The 20,607-nt window shown below is 36.4% G+C and overlaps 1 protein-coding gene across 7 annotated transcripts in view; it reads right to left on the reverse strand.

Moving 5' to 3' along the window:
* The window catches only part of MBNL1 (muscleblind like splicing regulator 1), a 201,574-nt gene extending 186,474 nt beyond the window's left edge, over positions 1-15,100 (reverse strand). For 2 of the 7 annotated variants that reach the window (XM_028103146.2, XM_028103144.2), the window contains exon 1: positions 14,998-15,094. The gene's annotated coding sequence lies outside the window, so the exon portion shown is untranslated. Of the gene's footprint in view, positions 1-14,997 lie in introns of all 7 variants that reach the window. The other 5 variants (XM_028103148.2, XM_028103147.2, XM_028103157.2 and 2 more) reach the window with 4 other exon arrangements.
* Positions 15,101-20,607: the final 5,507 nt, after the last annotated feature.

The following is a 20,607-nucleotide window of genomic DNA, read 5'->3' on the forward strand; positions in this document are numbered from 1 at the left end:
TCATAAAATTGTGTGTTGTGGCTTAGCCCAGAATCCCCTATAATCTTTTAAAAATAGTATCTAATAGGTCTTATAGTGTAAATGTTATAGTGTAACTCTTTATGTACCATAATGCAAACATTTCTACCTACTGACTCTGTCTATGTAGAATAAAAGCACCTGAAAATATGGCCATTGCCTTATTGGTTCCCAAAGGCAAACAAATTTCTGAAAATGTCAATAGCAAGTTTGATTTTTCCTTTCCTGAATGTCTATTTTATCTCTCCACTCATTTCGTATTTGGCATTCTTTCTTTGGGCTTCTATGATCATCTGTGTCCCTGTCTTTTCTCATTCCATTGTTGGGTTCTCTCTGGATCTTGTCGGCCCCTCTTATTCCTTGTTACCTCTCTGTTGCCAGAAATCACCTTCAGACCATTTCTCAACAGGTGTCCTAAAGGACTTTTGAGAAAGAACAACTTTTGTTGCATTAATAAATGGTGGGAGATTCACATACACATGTTTTTCTCTTTTTCCCCCTCGGTGCCTTGTCCAATAGTGTGGAAACTGAGCAGTACAGTCATAAATTAATTCTAATATCTTACCGTAGGCATTGGTATGCTGGCTATTACTTCTTAATTCATTTAACAAATATTTATTAGGCACTGATTGTATGCCAAGAGTTGTGCTTGGCACCGGGGATACAGAAATTATTAAGATTTCTTCAAGGTACTCACAGTCTAGTTTAGCTGGTGGGGTGGGGTGGGGGTGGGGTGGTATATGTGGAAAAAAAACCCCTCACACTTTTGGGGGAAAAAAGTATAGTAAATGAAACAATCCAATTAAATTCAATAAACCCGGAGTGCTCACCATGTGCCAGGCAGATGGTAAGGAGGCTAGGGCTGCGCCAGGCCTTGCTCCTCACAGATTCCCAAGAGCTGGCAAATGGTAACATTACCTGGCACGTGTTAAGTACTTCCTGGCAGAAAGAAAGACAGAAAAGTCATAAAGGACAAGCAACTTGATCACAGGAACACTTTGAACAAATCACTGCCCTAGCAATGTGAGAAGAAAGTTTGTTTTTCTAATTTTTTATGCTGCTATTAGCCTACTGAGGGCCAAGACTAGTTCCCAGACTGCGGGCTTCCTCACCTCACCTTCCGTGAATCCCAGGCTGGCTTTGCAATTCTTTCCTCCCTTCCCTCAGGCCTTCAACAACAAATCCTCAACTAGGTGATAGGAGATTATCTGATTAAAGTCATTCACACTAAGGTGAGCTTGAGGCTTAATCCTTCAAAAGTGATTACTTTGACAAAAGATAGTTGGTTAACCCTAATGAACTGCTAACTGGCAGAGTTTGGAGGGCTCTTGGGGAAGCCCCCCCTTCTCACCCTCCCAAGATGCCCACCCTTATTTCCTTCCCTTTCTATTTCCTCTCCAGAGATAAAGGAAGAAGGGAAACCGGTGAATTCAGGAATGTGAGGGGACTCTAATGGCACATAATCTCTCTTTGCACTCTCCCAAGAGGCAAATGAGGTGGTATTATGAGCCCATCCTAGAAATGGGGAGACCAAAAGTAAGGCAATGGTTCCTGACTTTGGCTTCACTTTAGATCCATAGAGTGCAATCCAGACCAATCAAATCAGAATTTATGGGAGTAGCATACAAGCATCAGTATTTTTTTTTTTTAAGTTCCTCAGATGGCTCCAATATGCAGCCAAGATGTCCTCCCACTGAGCTAGAGTTCAGGAAATGGAAATACCCAGAATCAGCGGTGACCCATTGACCTGGTCCACTTTCTCCCTTTGGCAAGGCAAGTAAGTTCTATTTGGCTGGAAAGAAACAGTGTTCTCTGCAGGAAACTCTGTCTTAAATAGAGTTAGGTGTGGGTAAACCGGCACACATATGCATCTAAAAATGTGGGAATCAGGACTAGTTGTCTGAAGCTAAGGTGGTAGTGCACATTTGTCATGCACCTGCTGGTCATGGTGCTTCTTAGGCAACCTAAACATGTTTCACTTTATACCAGATAAGCATCAGTCGTCTGTCTGTGGGCTTAAAAATAAACTAGGTATGGTTAAGTCCACACAGAGGATAATCCTACATATTCTATAATGCTTAGGTTGCTGTTTATTTATAATTCCATATCCTGTCTCCTAAGAAATTGTGATCATGAGCACCCTTTGAGAATGACATTAGGGTCTCTGAGAGATCAAAAGTATCTTAGGCCACTTCCTTTTGGATTTATTTGTATCAAACTATAGAATGTGTATGCATGTGTGTGTGTGCATTACATAAAAGTGTGCATAGATACACATATGCGTGTATGTGTGTGTGTGTATATATATATAACTTTCTTAGAAATAAAAAGTCTTGCAAATTCTTATATACCTTATGAATTCATTCAGTAAAGTAACATGGTTAAATCATAAATACAAATACATTAATGGGACGTTTCTCATTCGAATCTCATTTGCAGGTAACATTAGAAGTCTTAATTTATGGTTGTTGTGAACGTGACATCCGTCCCAATGGCCACACTTGGGTGGCTCTGAATGCCCATATTTTCTGCGACAGGCTTAGCAATGAGTAACTGCCGACAGGACCTGATCCCATTGAGCCTTCCCAGTACTGAATGTATTTTTAGACAATGTTGAACATTCTTTTCCCTTTTCAAACTTTTTCTGGCTATAGGTCACCAGCTCACCAGTAACCGCTGCATTTTTCACTGTCTTTTTGCTGTCAACTTTCCTATCCAGTTCACAAATAGTCTTGGCATAATTCCAGCCTTTCCCAGATTCTGAGACTATAGAATGAGCAAAGCTAGACCTCAAGGCTCTTGAAACATACAGTCCAGCCGGCTATAGATATGAAATAGTAAATAATTATAATCTATTAAGTAAACAATATAAATGTGCAATGTGTAGTGACAGAGAGCAAGAATGTGAACAGGTGAATCTAAACTCAAAAGACGATTATCATTATCTTTATGATCTTTCGGGTTTTTTTCCCCACACAATTCAAATGTCTAGAATTACAGCCATGTACTTACACTACACGTCTTCAGTGCTGGAATTCCTTTTAATTTGTAAGACAGAATTCTATTCCTGGTTGCATGAAACGGTGATTTTATTTCTATTAGGATGCACATTGTCCACCATACAGGCCCCGAGGGCAAGGTTTGGGGAAATCTGTGACTGATCACTACTATGCCATCCTTGCTGTGTTCTTGTTGTTTACTTTCATTCATTTCTTGGGCTTAATCTTTTAAGGTTATGACATCTACAAGACAAAGCCAGCTTCTCTACCATACTTTCAGAGAAGTATAGCATGTCAGCTTTTGAATTAACATATGAAAATCCAATTGTTTCATCTTTTTGTTTTGTCAAAGTTAAAGGCTCTTTTTAAATCTTTGTTCCTGGATGTAAAATTATTATTTTTTTTCTGTTCCCGAATATAACAGGTAATGTGTGCTTTAAAAAAAATGATGTATCAAGTGCCTTTAATGGGAGTTTATTAATTCTGTTCAGGTGCCATCGTAAGATGTGTATGCATGATTATTCTAGACTAGCAATACAGCACTAGTCTATAACTCCTACCCACATGCTTATTCCCATGCACAGTGTAACTTCCTTCTATAGCTTCAAGACTCCCACGTTCCTACAAAAGCACTTTCCTACCTGTCATTTAGTCTTCACAATTAAATAAAGAAAAAGTTAAGTGTTTGAAAGAGGCTGGCCACTCTGGGCCTCTCTTTTCATGAAGCCATTCTTCTCTGAAGATAGTCTAAATTATAGACTTAGCCAGAACAGCTTTTCCTCTTGTGAAGACTTTGAAGTCTGTTTATTCTTACAACACTCTGGTAGGTCTGTCTTGGTAGAAACTGTAAATAGTTTGTCAGGGTCCCTAAAGACCAAGAACTCTATGTGGGCCTCGGGAGGTGTTAACTTCGTTAGATTAGCCTTGAACTTGTGGAAAAGGGCATATCTGGCACCAAATATCCAACTTATATGAGACAGCCAAAGTTAATTATTAAGAAAAAGGAGTACGTGGATGATGCTTGGTACAACACTGGGTATTTTCCTTACTGTGATGGAAGAAGCCAGCTGAAGTCAATCTATTTCATTTATGACTAAATTCCCAGGTGACTCGAGAGAAAACGCACCGTCCTTTGGGGTTACTGGCAATAGGTATACACGTGCCAAACATGACACGGGGGTTAGCTTCCACTGGCAAGAGCCATGGCTGCTACAGCCTGGTCTTTCTGCCTGGGTTGTTGGCTCCTCTCGGAAACAGCATAGCCACCTCTCCCCCACCAAACGGTTGCAATGGCTTGTGTTTGCACCACACTCCTCAGAAGAATCAGGTTAAAACAGAAGGGGGTGTTATTTCCAAAGCTGCTGCTCTGCTTTTGCCTTGACTCCTATGAAATAAAGACAGTCTTTGGAGTCTGTTATGACACTCTCCCCGACTCTCAGTTTCCTGCTAACATAAAATGTCTACCTCATAGAATTGTGGTAATGAGTGATTTCACAGGAGTTGAGCTAGCATAGGTCAGGCCTTTGACAAATTGCAGCTACTATAATTATTTGAAATGATGAATTTAAAAATAGAGAATACTTAAAAAAAACAAGCTCATGTGAAACTTCAGATCTCTTCAAAATATGAGGATTAAAATCAAATTATAACTTTAATAAATTTACAGCTATGGTTTATAAGATAAAAGACAGATCCTCTCACAGTTTTTTGAATGGACAGGGAGGATGTAATCTAACGGGAATCCAAGATGTTCCCTGGAATGATCAGCAGGCATTTTAGAAACATCACTCTTAATTGACCAGAGCACAGCTTTCTTTTGTCCAACTTTCCCCCTACACTTTGGAGCCATATGTGATTTTTTTTTTTTTTTAATGCAGTAGGAGCTGTTGCCACAAGATAAAAATTTAGTTGTCTACTTGCTTCTTTTAAGTAATACAAGTCAAGAGATGTTCCAGGCATAGGCCCTCCCTTTTTTTTTTCAGCTTTTACTCCTACCTCCCTGAAAAATGTATCTCTCGATTTCATCAGAACAAACACCCTCGGAGCTCTAAGTGGAGAAAATAATGATTATGTGTTGCTAAGTACTATTTAGTAACAAAGGTTTGGGCCATGGGAATGGTGACATCACCCACAGAAAGAGGAACATTTACACTTTTGAAAGAGATCCTTTTCCAACGCGATGGGTCATCAACCAGAGGAACAAAGCCAAATGAGGCAGGAGGAGAGGACACCTGGCTCTGGAGAAGGCGTTTTTAGCATCCGAGTCTGGAGTCATGCCCCAAGTCCACATGCTCTTTCTACGCTCCCCTCCTGAATCTAGTTCCTGTCAACAAATGTGTACTATTCTTACTGTAGAAAATCTGCTACTCTCATACTTCAGTATATTTGCTTCTTGGTGAATCTGTCCACCTGGAGTAAGCAGCAGGTCAGGAAGTGGCTTCCTGTTTCAGGAGTGTTCTCTAAATAGTGACATATTGCAGATATCCATGCATTTACACACGCATGCTCTTGGAAACCACACGCCATCTCACACTTTGCAATAATCCAATGATACGTGAGTCATCATACCCACGTGTTTGCATGATACAATGGACCGCATCACTTAAAAGCACGTAAGTCATCTGTACTCTTCCACACTTCCCAGGATGAGTAACATAATGATTTTCTATTTGGGCGTTGTCAGGAACACTCAAAAGTCGGCTTGTGGCTCCTACAATCTCGTGTCTGCCTGCCTTGGGGAAATTACCATTGTGTTCCTCCCTACCCCACCCGTTGTCATCCTAGCCACACTCAGTCCAACACCACTGGTAGGTTTTTTTGTTGTTGTTGTTGCTTTTGTTTTTTTTGGTCATTGTCAGTTCTTAACCCAAATCAGAAATAGAAGCAGCCACACTGGTTGTCATTCTCAAGTATATGGGGATGCCATTTGTTCTTAATAGCTATTAGGTTTGTTATATAATAATAATAATAATAATAAGAAGAAGAAGAAGAAGAAGAAGAAGAAGAAGAAGAAGTCGTTTTTAGTAAGATATTCTATATTCCCTTCCCAAATCACACTCAGCCTCCCAACTCCCCCAACCCCCCCGCACCAAAGTTGTGTCCATATAATTCTGGGATTTAAAATGTAATAATTGGATGATTGATCTCTTGGGATAACACAAATAAATCAGAGGAAATTTATAATTATTCTGAAAATGCAGTGTAAATAACTGCTACTTGTAATAAGAACAGGTTGATGCTGCAAGAGTCCCTACCATCATTGGTGCTGGGATTTGAGAAGAATAAATAAGAGAACAGCTGTTGTCTCCAGAGACTGTAAAACAGCCTTTTCTCTAGTTTTATCTACTTCATATCCATGCAGAAACTAAGGTGCCTGATGACCCCATTACCAGATATCAGGTTACCTATTTCAATGGCCGCGATAAAGGTCGGTTATTCCCCAGGAATTTTGCTGAAAAATCTTAAATTGATTCATTTAAATAATATTTAAGCCCTTTTCACTTTTATGAAAAGGCAAGCAAGAAAATGAGTTAACTTCTGAAGATAAGCTCAGCTTACTTGAAATTTATCTAAATATAACAATTTATCACCTGAGAAAGCTTTTGACCTATGTAGTAATTGCTGCTTCTCTTCAAACAACAGTTTTTCCTATCCTGTGTTAAACACAGATAATGAATGGGTCATATGTTGCACCTGTTTCCCCAGTACATACACGTGCCTGTCCTTGCAAATATTTGCTCAGAGGGTACAACTCCTTGCCTTGGCCTACAACCTCGGTAACCTGGCCCTTTGTCAACCCCAGCTCCCTAGCTTCATCTCCCACTACCCTCTGAGACCTGGACTTTTTCTATCTGCTTTCCAGATAAGCAGATCTCATTCCTGTCTCTGCACTTGCCCATCATTCTTCCCGGGGTCCTCTGCATGGAACACTCAAACTTCTCATCACGCAGGTCTTAGCTTAAATATTTCCCTTTCACAGAGGCTGTCTTGGGAGGTCAGGTAGGTAAAGAAGCTTCCCTTCTCTGTTTCTCTGTCCTTTTATTTTGCTGAATTGTCTTCACGCTGCTGTCTGTCATCATCTGAAATTCCCTTTCCAAAAATTTACTTGTTTACTGGCTTACTCATCATCTTTCCCCACTAGACTGAAGTTCAACTCCTTCAGGGTAGAAACTTGGTCTTGGTCACTGTTTTCCCACAGCATCTAGATGGGTGCTTAATGCATATAATACTTGATATATGAATACATGAATAGATGCACTTCGAAATGGAAACAGAGGCTTCTCACAAGAATTAAAATCCTCTCTTCACATAGCCCACTTCCTGAGAAGAACTACAAAGGCAGGGTCACCAAATACCTCCTCTGGCAGGACTATAGAATAGAAAAAAAAAGTGCCTCAATGTTAAATTCATGTAATATTAAAATGTTTTTCCAGTTCTTTGACAATTTTCTGAATTTTTTTGAAAATGTATTACCTGAATCCTTTTCCACTTCATCTGATGAAAACTTTGATCATTCAACCTTAATGCTGCCTCCCCCAGGGAGCCTTGTGCCATCACTGCACAAAGAAGTATAACTCTCAAGTATTTTAATGTCTCAGGTGACACTTTGCATTTTTCATATCGTGCTGAAAATTCATGTCCTTTGAGATTTTTCCTACTAGAGTATAAGCTTTCGGAAGGGCTGTGCCACGTAATGTATACATTTATAACTATATTTAAACCAAAGCTTTGCCTACCCTGCTTCTCAATATAAGTACTAGAGGCAGTATATTAATGATAAAGATCCATTGTAGAGACAGACACGCCAGGATCAGTTTTGTGACCATTATCAAGCTAACTCTCAGAACATTTTTTTCCTTAAATCTGTAAAATAGTAATAATGATACTTATTTCACAAAGTTAGTGAGGGAGTTAAATTTGTTAATCATGTGAAGCACCTAATATACAATGGTATTTTTAAAAAACTGGTACTAAAACCTGGTACTAAAAATGATATGCAATGGTACTAAAAACTAGTACTAAAAAATGTAATAGTAAAGTAGTAAAGAGGTATGAGTACAAAAGTTTGCAAAAAGTTAAGGAGATATATTTTTTTAACTTAACATTATCATGATCATCATCATCACCATCATCGTCATCATCACCATCATCATCATCGTCATTTAGGACCTAGCACTCTCAAGAACCAAGTCCTATGTTTATAACCTTAAACTTGATCTGTTGGATACACACACAGAACAACCCCAAACAGTTTTCCTAGAATAGCTTTAAAATCCACTTCAAGATGAAAAATAGAACCAGGAAATAATTACAAAACAATATGTGAACTATATGCATAGCCATGAGGCCAGCACAGGCAGATGGTTAATCAAGGAAGAATTCTGGAAGGAGACTGCTCTTCCATCTGGCTTGAGGGAAGCAATGAGCCCTAACTGGCAAGGGAGGGTGGGCACATGTTTTTCTTGGGGGTGAGGGCAAAGGCAGAACGAGTGCAAAGTCAGTGGGGCAGCAATACAAGAGTGATTGCCCCCAGGATTCTAAGAGATTAGTGGCACCCACTGTGAACCCATCCCTTTTTAGCTCAGTGGAAGAGAGCCAATACACAAAGAAGAGAACTCGGACAACAACTATTTGTTGTCTCCAGGGACCACTTCTTTTGTTTCAGTTCCTTTCCCTCCGTGTTAACAGAAATATCCCACCTGACAATTGCATGGCAGTGCAGAACACCACCATAACCATGGCCTCCTAACATGACCTTGGGAGATAGCTGTTATTTTTAATATGTTTGTTTTATTTGTATATGAGGCTCAGAACTGGTGAGGCCTTGTGCTTACTCATCATTTGAGTGCCTGGTATGTTCCATGCATTTTTCTAGACACTGAGGATGTAACATGAACAAAACAGACCAAACTCTGCCCTTACGGAACTTACATTTTAGTAGCAGAAACACAGTGAGTAATTAAACAAAGAAATAAGGATAAAAATTTTATGTAGCATTGTGTTATCAAGAAAATTAAAATGAGCTAAAAGGATGGAGTGACTGGGTTAGGGACACAATAATAAAATATGTAGTTGGTCATGGAAGACATCCTTAAGGAGGAACATTCAAATATCTGAATAAAGAAGGGTTGTGTCACAGTAATGTGTGGGAAGAATATGCCAGGAAAAGAGAGGGAAGAGCATGTGCAAAGTCTCCGAGTCAGGAATGAGCTTAGGATGCCCTAGGGGCACAATAAGGAGTGGAGCCAGAGCATAGCGAATGAAGGGATGAGAGGTAGGGTATGAGGATGGAGATGTAGGCAGAGGACAAGACACATAAGCAACAGAGAGGATTTTGGATTTTTTCATAGTTAAAATAGGAAACCATTAAAGAATTTTGAGCATGGAGTCACATGATTTGATTTCTATTTTAAAACATCATGCTAGGCAGGAATGCAAGAGTTGAAAAAGAGGGATTTCTTAATAGACTACAAGAAGAACGGAGATGTCCAGAACAGAGATGATAGTGTCTTACACTGAGCTCAAGATGGTGGAAAGGATGAACCTGGTCAATGTTGGGATGTATTTTGGAAATAGAACTGACAGGCTTGCCGATAAATAGGATGTAGGTGAGGGAAAGAAAGAAACTAGTGATGCTTTTGACCTGGATAACTGAGTATAAGGTGGTATCATTTACTAACCAAAGAAGATTGGGCATGGAGCAGAGAGAAGGGTGGGCAGTGAGGGGCTTTCTTTTGGACATGTTAACTTTAAGATACTGTTAACATCTGAGGTTTAATAATCACTTTAGGGTATGAGTACAAAAGTTTGCAAAAAGTTAAGGAGGTATATTTTTTTAACTTACAGTTATGGGGCTAGATATCTGGAGAGAAAAGAGAAAAGTAACCATCCAAGATTCACAGTCAGTAAGTGACAGAATGGAAACTGAAAATGAATCTTGACACTGACCCACTTTCTCTTCCTACCTCAAATATCAGGATGCATTCATCATTATGAGTACTAGAGTAGAATATGGGGGAGTGCTAGGGGCAGGAATCTGGAATCACTTATAGAAAGGGTGAGAATTTTTCCAATGCTTGTGGACTACACATATTCATGGTTGCTTCTTATCTATTTTTCTGTAGATGTGATGATACATGCACATTTAACTTTTAAAAATCCACTCTGGAATAATAAATTAATAAGGTTGACCAAATACCTCCCAATAACCTACTTTCTTTTCTGACATTGCCACCTTTTGGAATGTCCAAGAGAATAATTAACTTCAGACTAAATGTAGATTGAACAGAATTGAAATAGGAAGTTATAAATATAAATATAAAAGTTTAACCAATAACTCAAACAGGTATTTGACAATTTGAGCACCATAATAATTAAGGCAGCACGGAATTATAAACCACTGGAAAGACAGAAATTTGTGACTTTATACCAGTAACAGATATATAAATTAGTAATTAAATACAGGAGAGAAGGGAGTTCTTTTTCTTACTTTAGAATGCAAAAGTCTGACTGAAATACGCAGAGAGTGCTGGAGCTGGAGAATCATGATTTTATAACTATGATGCATTACAGTAAAGACTGCATCAGATGAGAACATCAATTAATATTAAACCCAAAGGGAAATTTTTCATGAGGAGTTGTCATTATAAAAGGGAGAAATGAGGCAACACTTTGACATGGCCACCTAAATTAGCATTACCAATGGGGCATAGATGAGCATCGTGTGGCTCTAGGTCCGATAGCATAAGGGGAGACATCACCTTTGCAGTATTCTAGCAAAAAATGCATGACCATAATCTCATCATGAGGAAATGTCAGACAAATACAAATGGGGAACACTCTGTTAAAAAGAAAAGAAGAAGAGTTGGTGGATAGACTTTAAGGTTTTCAATCTTATAAAAGATAAAGAAATGATGTGGAAATGTTCCAGATTAATGGAGGCTAAAGAGACATTGCAACTAAATGTAACACATGACTCTAAACTGGATCCTTTACTGGAGGGGAAAATATTATAAAGGGTATTATTAGATAAATAGCAAAATTGGAATATGGGCAAATATTAGATAAAAGTATTGTATCGATGTAAATTTATGAAGTAGATATTGTAACAATTACATAAGAGACTACCTCTATTTTTAGCAAGTACAAGCTGAAGTCAAGGGTCATGTTCTTTTATAACTTACCCTCAAGCGGTTCAGAAAGAAAAAATGGAGACAAAGATATAGATAGAGAAAGAATAAGAGCAAATTATAAAGCAAATAGAGTAAAATATGAAGATTAGGTAAATCTGGGTAAGGGCATATAGGTATTCATTACACTATTTTTATTTTTACAATTCTTTTAAGCTTGAAATTATTTCTTAATAAAAAAATTTAAGTAGATGAAGTATAATAAGCATTTCTAGTGAGCATTTAAGAAACTCCAATGGCATTAAATACGATTTTTACTCAGAAGGCAGCCTAATTGCCTTGAGAATGTTCCTGCCTCTTCTCTAATTCAGATCTGTTCACCAACACAGGAAAAGCGAATAAGTATTCTGCTTCGATTTTTTTTCTTATGCAAAGTGAAAATAAATCAAACTGAGTTATGATTAAAGAAAAATGCTGCTAATTTTGTTTTTTTCAGAATCAGAACTGTGGTGATGTTTTTCACGATCATATTACTATTTGTGTTTGTTTCCAAAGTGAAAAGAATTTTGATACTGTGATAACCACCAAATATTGAAAAAACTGAGAACTTACAATGAGATATCTGTAAAATAGAATAATAACGAGCTGTGACGTTTTATACTAGCTTGTGGAGTAAAACCAGTAGGCTAACTTCATTTCTGATTTACTTTCCATGGTTCCAATATGATTTAATGATGTTAATGCCATTTTCCTTTCAATTTGGATATAAAACTACAAATTTGCGATTTTCCGTAGTAATACTGAAAAATTAAGACCCATTTTTGTATACATATAAAATAATGAAAAGACAAAGTGGGAAAGTATTTAGAAAACATCAAATCTATTAGTGTCTAATTTTAGTTCATATAAAATAATAACAATATCAATGATGTTAGGGAAGTATCGGAAACAACAATTCTCAAACAGCAAATAATTTACATTTTAAAGATTTCAAAATTAAACAGTGTTTTTATTTTCTAGGGTACAGATGTGTACATTACACTGCATAAAATGTATCTTCTTAAATGGAAATATTCAGAAATGTAAAAGAACTTGCCTTTATTCTTTAAATTTGCGGAAATTATTTCCTGTATGAAAATGAGATACATGATCTCTCTTACAGAGCACATGTACTTCCAAAGTACATATTTTTGTGAACACAATAATTTTCCCATTGAACACATATTTTTATTAATAGAATTAATATGAATATGTTACATGTGGCACTTATTTGGAAGTCATGTCCACTAAAAATAAATAGAAAATCAATGTTTGTAAGTGGACACAAATTTGCATTTAAAAGGTTGGCAGGGACACATTATCCAGATTCAGAGGATTTTTGTTTCTGAATTCAAAACACACCATCCCTCTTAGTCTGCACCCAAACCACAATCTTTCTTTCGGGCAACAAACTCTCATCTACTTTTGCAAATGAGAAAATGGCCGGAAGAAGGGGAAACCAAACAAACAAGTGTTTCAATGTTTGAAAAGTTGTTTTGGAAGTCCAGTTATTTATGTTAAGAACAAATAGCATCATTGTTTCAAAGTGAAATTATTATTGGAGAGGTAATATATTTGCCAAGGTGGGATAGAGCCCTCTAGAAGCAGGTCATTCTCTTGCACAGGTGGGCGGCTTTAGAAAGTTCACACGGTGGAGGAGGGGGCAGACACCCACTAAACTGTGAGATTCGCTGGCTCAACCCTGGATTTCAACAATCTGATGGATGCCCAGTAAGATCACACACACATCACAGAGTCAACCATGTCTTATCAAGACAGAAAATTTCACAATGCTATACAGCAGTCACCCAGTTTCAACTTATATTAGTCAATGAAAATTTATGTCTTAGAGTCACATGAATGTAATCTTAATGAAACAGTAAAATATACATCTATAGTTCAAAAGTAAATATTTATGTATGCCAGTAATAAATTATTTACAGTATTATATCTAATTTCACTTCAAAAAATTTGGATTTGGGGGTGGATTCTAAAGGCTTTTTCTTATTACACTATGTGAAAGAAAAGCATAAGCCATGCAGCTTGCTATTCTCCCAGTAATGGTAAGATCGCCCCCTTTAACAATCCGCATGACTCAAGGAAACCCAACCAGATAGCACTAATTTTTTTCTGTAAATATGATTTTGTCATAGAACAAATTCTAAATTTATTTTCCATAATCTAGAACTAGGCTGTTCATTCAGAGACTTTAATAGTTCACGACAGTCACAACCACCACAACTACAACACATCCATCTTGCCAGCAAGATAGGATATTCTCTACTTCTTTGGCCTTCATTGGCATTCTGAATTACAGTGTTGATCAATTTAGATTGTAATTTCCTTGGGCTATGTTTTTCTTGGTTGTTATCAGTTATTCCGTGTAATACCACACTATGTATGACAAACACACAGCACTTGATAGTTTATGACATCAAAATGTCTCATCCTTTAAAATTCTGGACATTTCAAAATACTTCCACCTTTTTTATTAAAGAGAGGGACATTATAAGTGGTGTTGTTGCAAAGAACAATAATCAAGTTCTGGTATGTTTAATTAGCGTGTGATACATACAGATGAGTATACAAAATTTTAATGGATTCGTCACAACTATCAACTTAATTTTAAAATTTTGATCTAGTTAAGAATGTTGAACTCGAGTCTACGGTTCATTGCCTGAATTTATAACACTAACAATCTGTTTTTCTTCTCTCTGTAACCAAAGACAACTACTCCCGTCACAGCACATTGCATGAAAATAATTTTTTTAAAAACACCCTATTTTCTAGATAATGTAATAGAACCAGTGTGACGGCATTGTTTAACCAAATTGATTAAAATTAAGTCCATTAATTTATGGAACAATGCAGACTTTCTTTTTCAGAAGCCATGTGATTATTCTAATTAAAAACAAACCAAATTAAGTAAGCATTCAGATATATTATTTGCTTAAAAAAGATTTAAAAATTGCTGTATGAGAAATACAATTCTTTTAAATAGTTAATATGTATATACATTACTCTAGCTTGGCACAAATAAAAATAATTCTGCTGCATTTAGATTACTTTAGAGTTGCCTAATGAAATTAGTTTCAGCTTAGTTTGGTCCCCAATTATGAATCCAAATGGTCTTATAGTTCTTGCTCCAGTTTTGGGCATTACAATGCAAATTAATCTTAAAACAAACATAAATTTCTAAAATTTGATTTACTTACCTTATTTACATTTTTAAATACTACTATCTACACTACAAATTGCTTTTTCGAAAGTCTTTAAGTATCATCACAATGTGATGATATGAAAAATAATACTGAAATGTAACACTTTAAATAATATTATATATTTTCACAGTAGGTAGTAACAAGCGCAAGAATATCTTTTTTCCAGAATATGTCCAACTAGTAATATGCAAAATTAACAAACAAATGTAGGTAGGATAACTTATACATGTTAGGAATTTACTGGAGCGAGGGGAAGAAAAAAGTTTTCAAAATTTATATTAAGACAAAAGTTCTTTCAGCACTAAACTGTGTTCAAAACTATGAAAAAAAGAGAGTTTTTTTTTTTTACTTTTCAGTTAAAATAATTTGGAGATCAATAAGAACTTTAAAATTTCCCAGCTTTTTTTAAAAGGTTGTATGTGAAGTTGAAACAGTAAACTTAGTAAACCTCTTCATTTAAAATATTGAGTACTTAAAATTATCAGATTTATCTAATCTATTTTATAATCCAACCAACATTTAAATTGTTGTTCCACAAACAGGAATCCAAATAATAAAATGAAAAATAGCAAGTGAACACTTTCTTCTTACCGCAATGTGTTATTTTCAGTTGCTTGTCAAGCTGCTTAAATAGTTGAGTTAACCAGCATCTCGAAGGGCTCTGACTCCACTCAGCTCTCTTTAGTCAATTTTTTTTTCTCTGCAAAAGGACACTCTACCAAAAGAGGAAGTTGTGAAACATCAGAGTCATTTTGCTTTATAAATTCTATGGAGAGTGGAAAAGTCTTCACAAACCTTACATTTAGTATCATGGTGACAGGCTATAATTTGTGTGTGTATATATATATATATAATTAACGTATACACAAATTTATATATGTAAGCAACTTTTCAGAAAGTTAAGTTATTGAAATCTATACTTGATTATGCAATGCTCATTTACATAAGGAAACATCTCCTCTGTAGCCAAAAGATAATCATAGAAAAACAAAATACCGCTCTATGCAGACAAAAACTGTCAAGCTGATACATGAGGAATAAACTTGCTTTTATAAGACTAATTAATTTAAACTCTTTGGACTATGACCTAAATGCTAATCTGACTGTAGACATATTGTAAAAAGAAAAAAAAAAAAGCTTCAGTAAACGGGCATTTTCCTGGAACGTGGGTAGTGGTTTTTTACCTACAAGCCTTAAACTTCCTTTCTCATGAATAGCTGCCTGTTACATATAGATAAAGCATTGCAAAACTGAAACTGTTGCTTATCCATAAGCTATGGTCTCTCACAACTTCAGCCACAAGAATAAAAAACAGGTGCAGGTCCTGCACTGCTGAACATAACTGGTTAAGTTTCTAACAGGCTGGAGCACTAATTGAAAATATTTATGGGACGGTAGGGACAATGATAGAAAAAGGACACAAAAACAGTTGATCAAAGCTAACACTATTGCCAACCTCAAATAGAAGGAACTACTCATATATATACTTCTCCCAGGTTACTGAATAGCAGAAGCAGATTAACAGTGGCAATTTGTATGTGGCAGTCCCTTTCACCCTCCCTTGCTGTTGGGGAAGCGAAGGGGGGTGCAGAGTGGGTTGCAAGAATAACAGTAATTATGCAAACCTCCACACACTGCAAGAACCACTTTCTGGACTTTGGAACTATCATGCTCCCAGGGTATCACACTCTGCTTTTTACTTAACCATATTTTCAAAGGGGCAATAAAGAGCAATTAGGAGATAATGAAAAATGGAAACATTTTTCCCTTTCACCTAAACTCCTACGTGATGTGAATTGGCAGGAAGGAAAAATAAATGAACAAAAAATACTGCCACCAAACAGCAAAACACCAGAGCATCATCAGTGTAAAATTGGATTGGAATTCTTCACTAGATACTTATGAGAAAATCCTTGAAGAAAAAGTTATTAATGTGATTAACATCGCTTAGATTGTATGTGTCTTGAAAAATTTTAAATATGACCATATTTGACTTTTGTTGTAAAACACGAGGTCCATCTGCACGTCAAAGACCCAGGCTCACTACCAAAAGCGTAGTGCTGGATATCAGTAGATGGTTTTAATGTGCTAGCTCAGTATTTGTGTCCCTTTCACGTGGATGGTGGATGTGTATCTCCGTTTCTCCAAGGATCCTTTCCAGGCTGGTGAATATGCTCAAGGGTCCTCCATCTTAGACAGTTCTCCTCTGACTGACCTGCCCTATGACTTTCCAGTTTGAAAAAGTTGTCTTCACTGACTTCCTTAAAGTCCTCATAGATGGTGTGTGTGTGTGTGTGTGTGTGTGCACATGCACACACATGTGCACACGTGTTTGTGGGTGTGCACTAGAATATACATAAAATAAAATTGACAATTTTATCATTTTATGTATATAGTCCAGAGACATTACGTATATGCACATTATTGTACGACCATCACCACCACCCATCTCTAGATCTTTTCATCCTCCCAAACTGAAACTTTATACTCATTAATAATAATAACTTCCCATTCCTCGTCTCCTCCCAGCCCCACCCAGTCCCTGGCAGTCACTTTTTCTACTTTGTCTCTATGAATTTGACTTCTCTCAGGACCTCATACAAGTAGAATCATAGAACATCCGTCCTCGTAGCCGGCTTATTTTACTTAGGTGCATCCCAGGTCACAGCATGTGTTGAGAATCTTCTTCCTTTTCAGGCTGAATAATATTCCATTATATGTATATGCCACATATTATTTATTTATTCATTCTTGGATGGACATTTGTGTTTGCTTCTACCTTTGGCTATTGTGAATAATCCCGCTAAGAACATGGGTATGCAAATAATCTGTTTGAGTCTCTGCTTTCAATTCTTTGGGGTATATTCTTTTTGGGTATGAAACCAATAAATAGAAATTGCTGGACTCAAGTATTCTTTATTGCTGGATCATATCATGATTCTATGTTTAAATTTTTGAGTACCTACCATACCATTACATTCTCCTGTCTTCTTCATGCTTCATCCCTCTGCATTCTGGTTTCTGCTTCTCCTATTCACTGAGACTCTCTTGCCGAAGTCACCAAATGACTATGTTACCAAATCCAAATGATACTTCAAAGCTCTCTTGACTTCTTTGCAGCATATGCCCCTGGTGACCGCTTCCTTCTTGTAAAAGTGCTCTCTGTGCTTGAGTTCTTCACCCTCTCCTTCTGATTGTGTAGCAATTTCTTCTTTGACTTTCTTACAGGATTCCTTAACTGTGTTCATCCACTTAATGTTGATGCTTCTCAGGATTCTGTTCTGAGCCTACACAATCCACAATCTCCTCAGTGTACTTCCATGGTATCAATTGGCAAACACTTGTTGCTCCCACATTTCGGTTTCCAACCTAGATATCTCCTTAGAGAAGTTTTGACCAGTACAAAATACAAGGTCATTTTGACTTGTGATCTAGAGAAAAGCATCTGCATAAAAGGCCCAAGATCAGCCAGATTTTTTACTTCTATTGTTTAACCTTGGACAAGTCAGCTATTATTTCTTGAGCCGTTTCCTCATCTGTAAACTCGGGCCATAAACAACCACTTTGGAGGATTTTTTGAAAGATTATTTGCCTAACATTCAAAAATTATAAAATAAAGAATACTTTGTTGTGTTTATAGTATAAAAAATACAGTTAAAGGAAAAGGTCATCCTGTTTCCGTCTAGCATGAGTCTCCATATATATATGACATATGGAATGAAATAATTTTGTGGGTCTTTAAATATATATAACATCACGGTATATTTTTCACTCTGACTTTTTTTTTAACTTGCCAGTATAGCTTGAACATATCCCCAAGTTATTCTTTTGAACTGACTCATACACATCCAATCCCCCATTGATAAAATTTATGTAACTTTTTCATGATTAAAAACAGTGTAGCCAGTCACCATTACAGATGCCTCCTTAAAAGTATGTGCAAGGCTTTCTTTAAGGTTAAGTATAGGAAAGCAGAATTGTTGGGCCAGAGAGTATGCACATTTAAAATGAACATTGTTACTGCCAAATTGCCCAGTCAAAAAAAACAAAAACAAAACAAAAACAAAAACAAAAAACCTTACCAGTTTGAACTTCCAACATTTCCTGTTTTTCTCCTCTATTGTCACTACTTGATATAATCAAACTTTAGAAGATTTGCCAATCTGATGGGCAAAAAAATGGTGTCTTAATATTTTTAATTTGTTTTTCCCTGATTATTATGGAGATTGAACGTATTTTAATATTTGTATCCCCTTTTATGTTTCCTGTTTTGTAAATTGCCTGTTCGTTCATTCCAGACATTTGTTTTTTGGATAATTGTCAACTTTTTATTGAATTGCAGCGTTAAATTTACCTTCTGTTTTAATGTATTGTAATCATTGTTTTTTTTTTTAATGCTCCAGTCATTGAATACTGTAGCTTTTTGAGATGATCCCAATATTCTTTGATAATATCCTTGCATTTTGGCACAAGATGTCCCAGGCTCATTTTGTAAATTTCCTATTCCAGACCTAAACTTGGCCCTTTCGCTAAGGGGCCTTGCTTCCTTCTAGTGGGACAGGGGTTTTTGAGACTGCAATTTAAACATTAGTGGTGCTACTGGGTTATCATTAGCATTAGGCATACACTGGGTTATTGTAAGCATTAGCAGTTAGTCAATATAATGTTAGTTGTTCCTATATGTGAAAGAGTATATATTTGGAAGATATATTTAAATATGTACTAGGAATTTATAGCATGCATTAACATTACACCATATTTTGCATTAAAGTAATAACATATCTGATACAAGAAAATATTTTCTGTTAAGTAAAAATTAGGCACTAAAAAGGATATTTTGATAAAGAAAGGCAATAACATAGTCATTGTTATATCATATCTGATACAAGAAAATATTTTCTGTTAAGTAAAAATTAGGCACTAAAAAGGATATTTTGATAAAGGCAATAACATAGTCATTGTCATGTCTTGCATTTGGACCTTTCAAAATACCCTTCCAAAGAGATTTCAAAAATCATGTAGACTGGAAAAATATTACACAACTTCCGTATTTTTCATTTTTTCATTCACATTTATCATTATGATTCTCAATTTGTTTTCTTTTTCGTATTTTCCTGTTATGACTTACCACTTAAAAGTAAGTAAAAATCTTTACATTGGTCCTTGAAAAAAGATTTCAATTAGAATAAAATAAATATATTCATGGTTTTAGCCACCATTTTTTCCCAAGACATATTTCATGGCCACTTTAAAACTAATGAAGTAGCAACATTTCAATTGCTATCTGCAGAGCTCAGTGGCGAGAGAAGTACTTCTGATTCACTGATTTTATTTTTAATTTATTAAAGAAATGGTTTCAATAATTAAGTGTTCATATAATTGTCTTGTTTTGTTTTGCACAGCTAGAGAATTGAAGAGGAAAGCACTGTTTGATCATTCTTAAATACCTTTGACCCTCAGGTTCTTTATCTCTAAAAGAGATAGAGAATACCAGCTTCACTGGGGTGCCATGAGAATTAATTAGCTATTATAGGTAAAGGGCTAAGCACATTAAGTTTCCTGATAAGTATGATGCTGATAACTCCAAATCTAATTTGAAAAACACAATTGCACAAAAAATTTCTTCTAAGTTGTGAATTTATTTATTTGAAAGCATTACAAAGGTTTACAAATTAAATCACATCTAGTTTTACATTTATATTTATTGTGTTTGTTAAGAAAAAATGAATTGAAGGAACCAGGACTATGGGAGATTTGTGGAGAGTCATTTGCTCATTCATCCATTCAATATTTATCATCTGCTCTATGTAAGGAGTCGTCCTAGGGACTGGAAATACAAAAAAGAATAATTGGACTATGCAGATTATTCTGTTGGTCTTGCCCTTTCCTGTCCTGCTTTTTTTGCCTGGAGGCTGATCTCTACACAGCATATACTAGACTAATTGGTCCTTTTCCTTCTGGTTGCTTTTAGCCAATAGATGCATAAGCAGGAGATGGAGAGAGAGAATTTGAAGTATGTTTTTGTATCCCCTTCATCCTGTGAGGCCACGGTTTGGGAAGTGGCTACATTGCTCTCCACACAGCCAGGCTCCTCTCTGGCTGCTTCTCTTCCTCAACTATACCTCTGATCAAGCTCCAGTAACACGGTTCTTCCTTGCCTTTCAGGTCTAGGGGTGATAACAGCTTTCTACCATTGCTAAG

This window comes from Eumetopias jubatus, unplaced genomic scaffold (genome assembly GCF_037043125.1).
Source record: "Eumetopias jubatus isolate StellerSeaLion01/CBP00866 unplaced genomic scaffold, mEumJub1_p1.0 scaffold_1, whole genome shotgun sequence".
Lineage (NCBI taxonomy): Eukaryota > Metazoa > Chordata > Mammalia > Carnivora > Otariidae > Eumetopias > Eumetopias jubatus.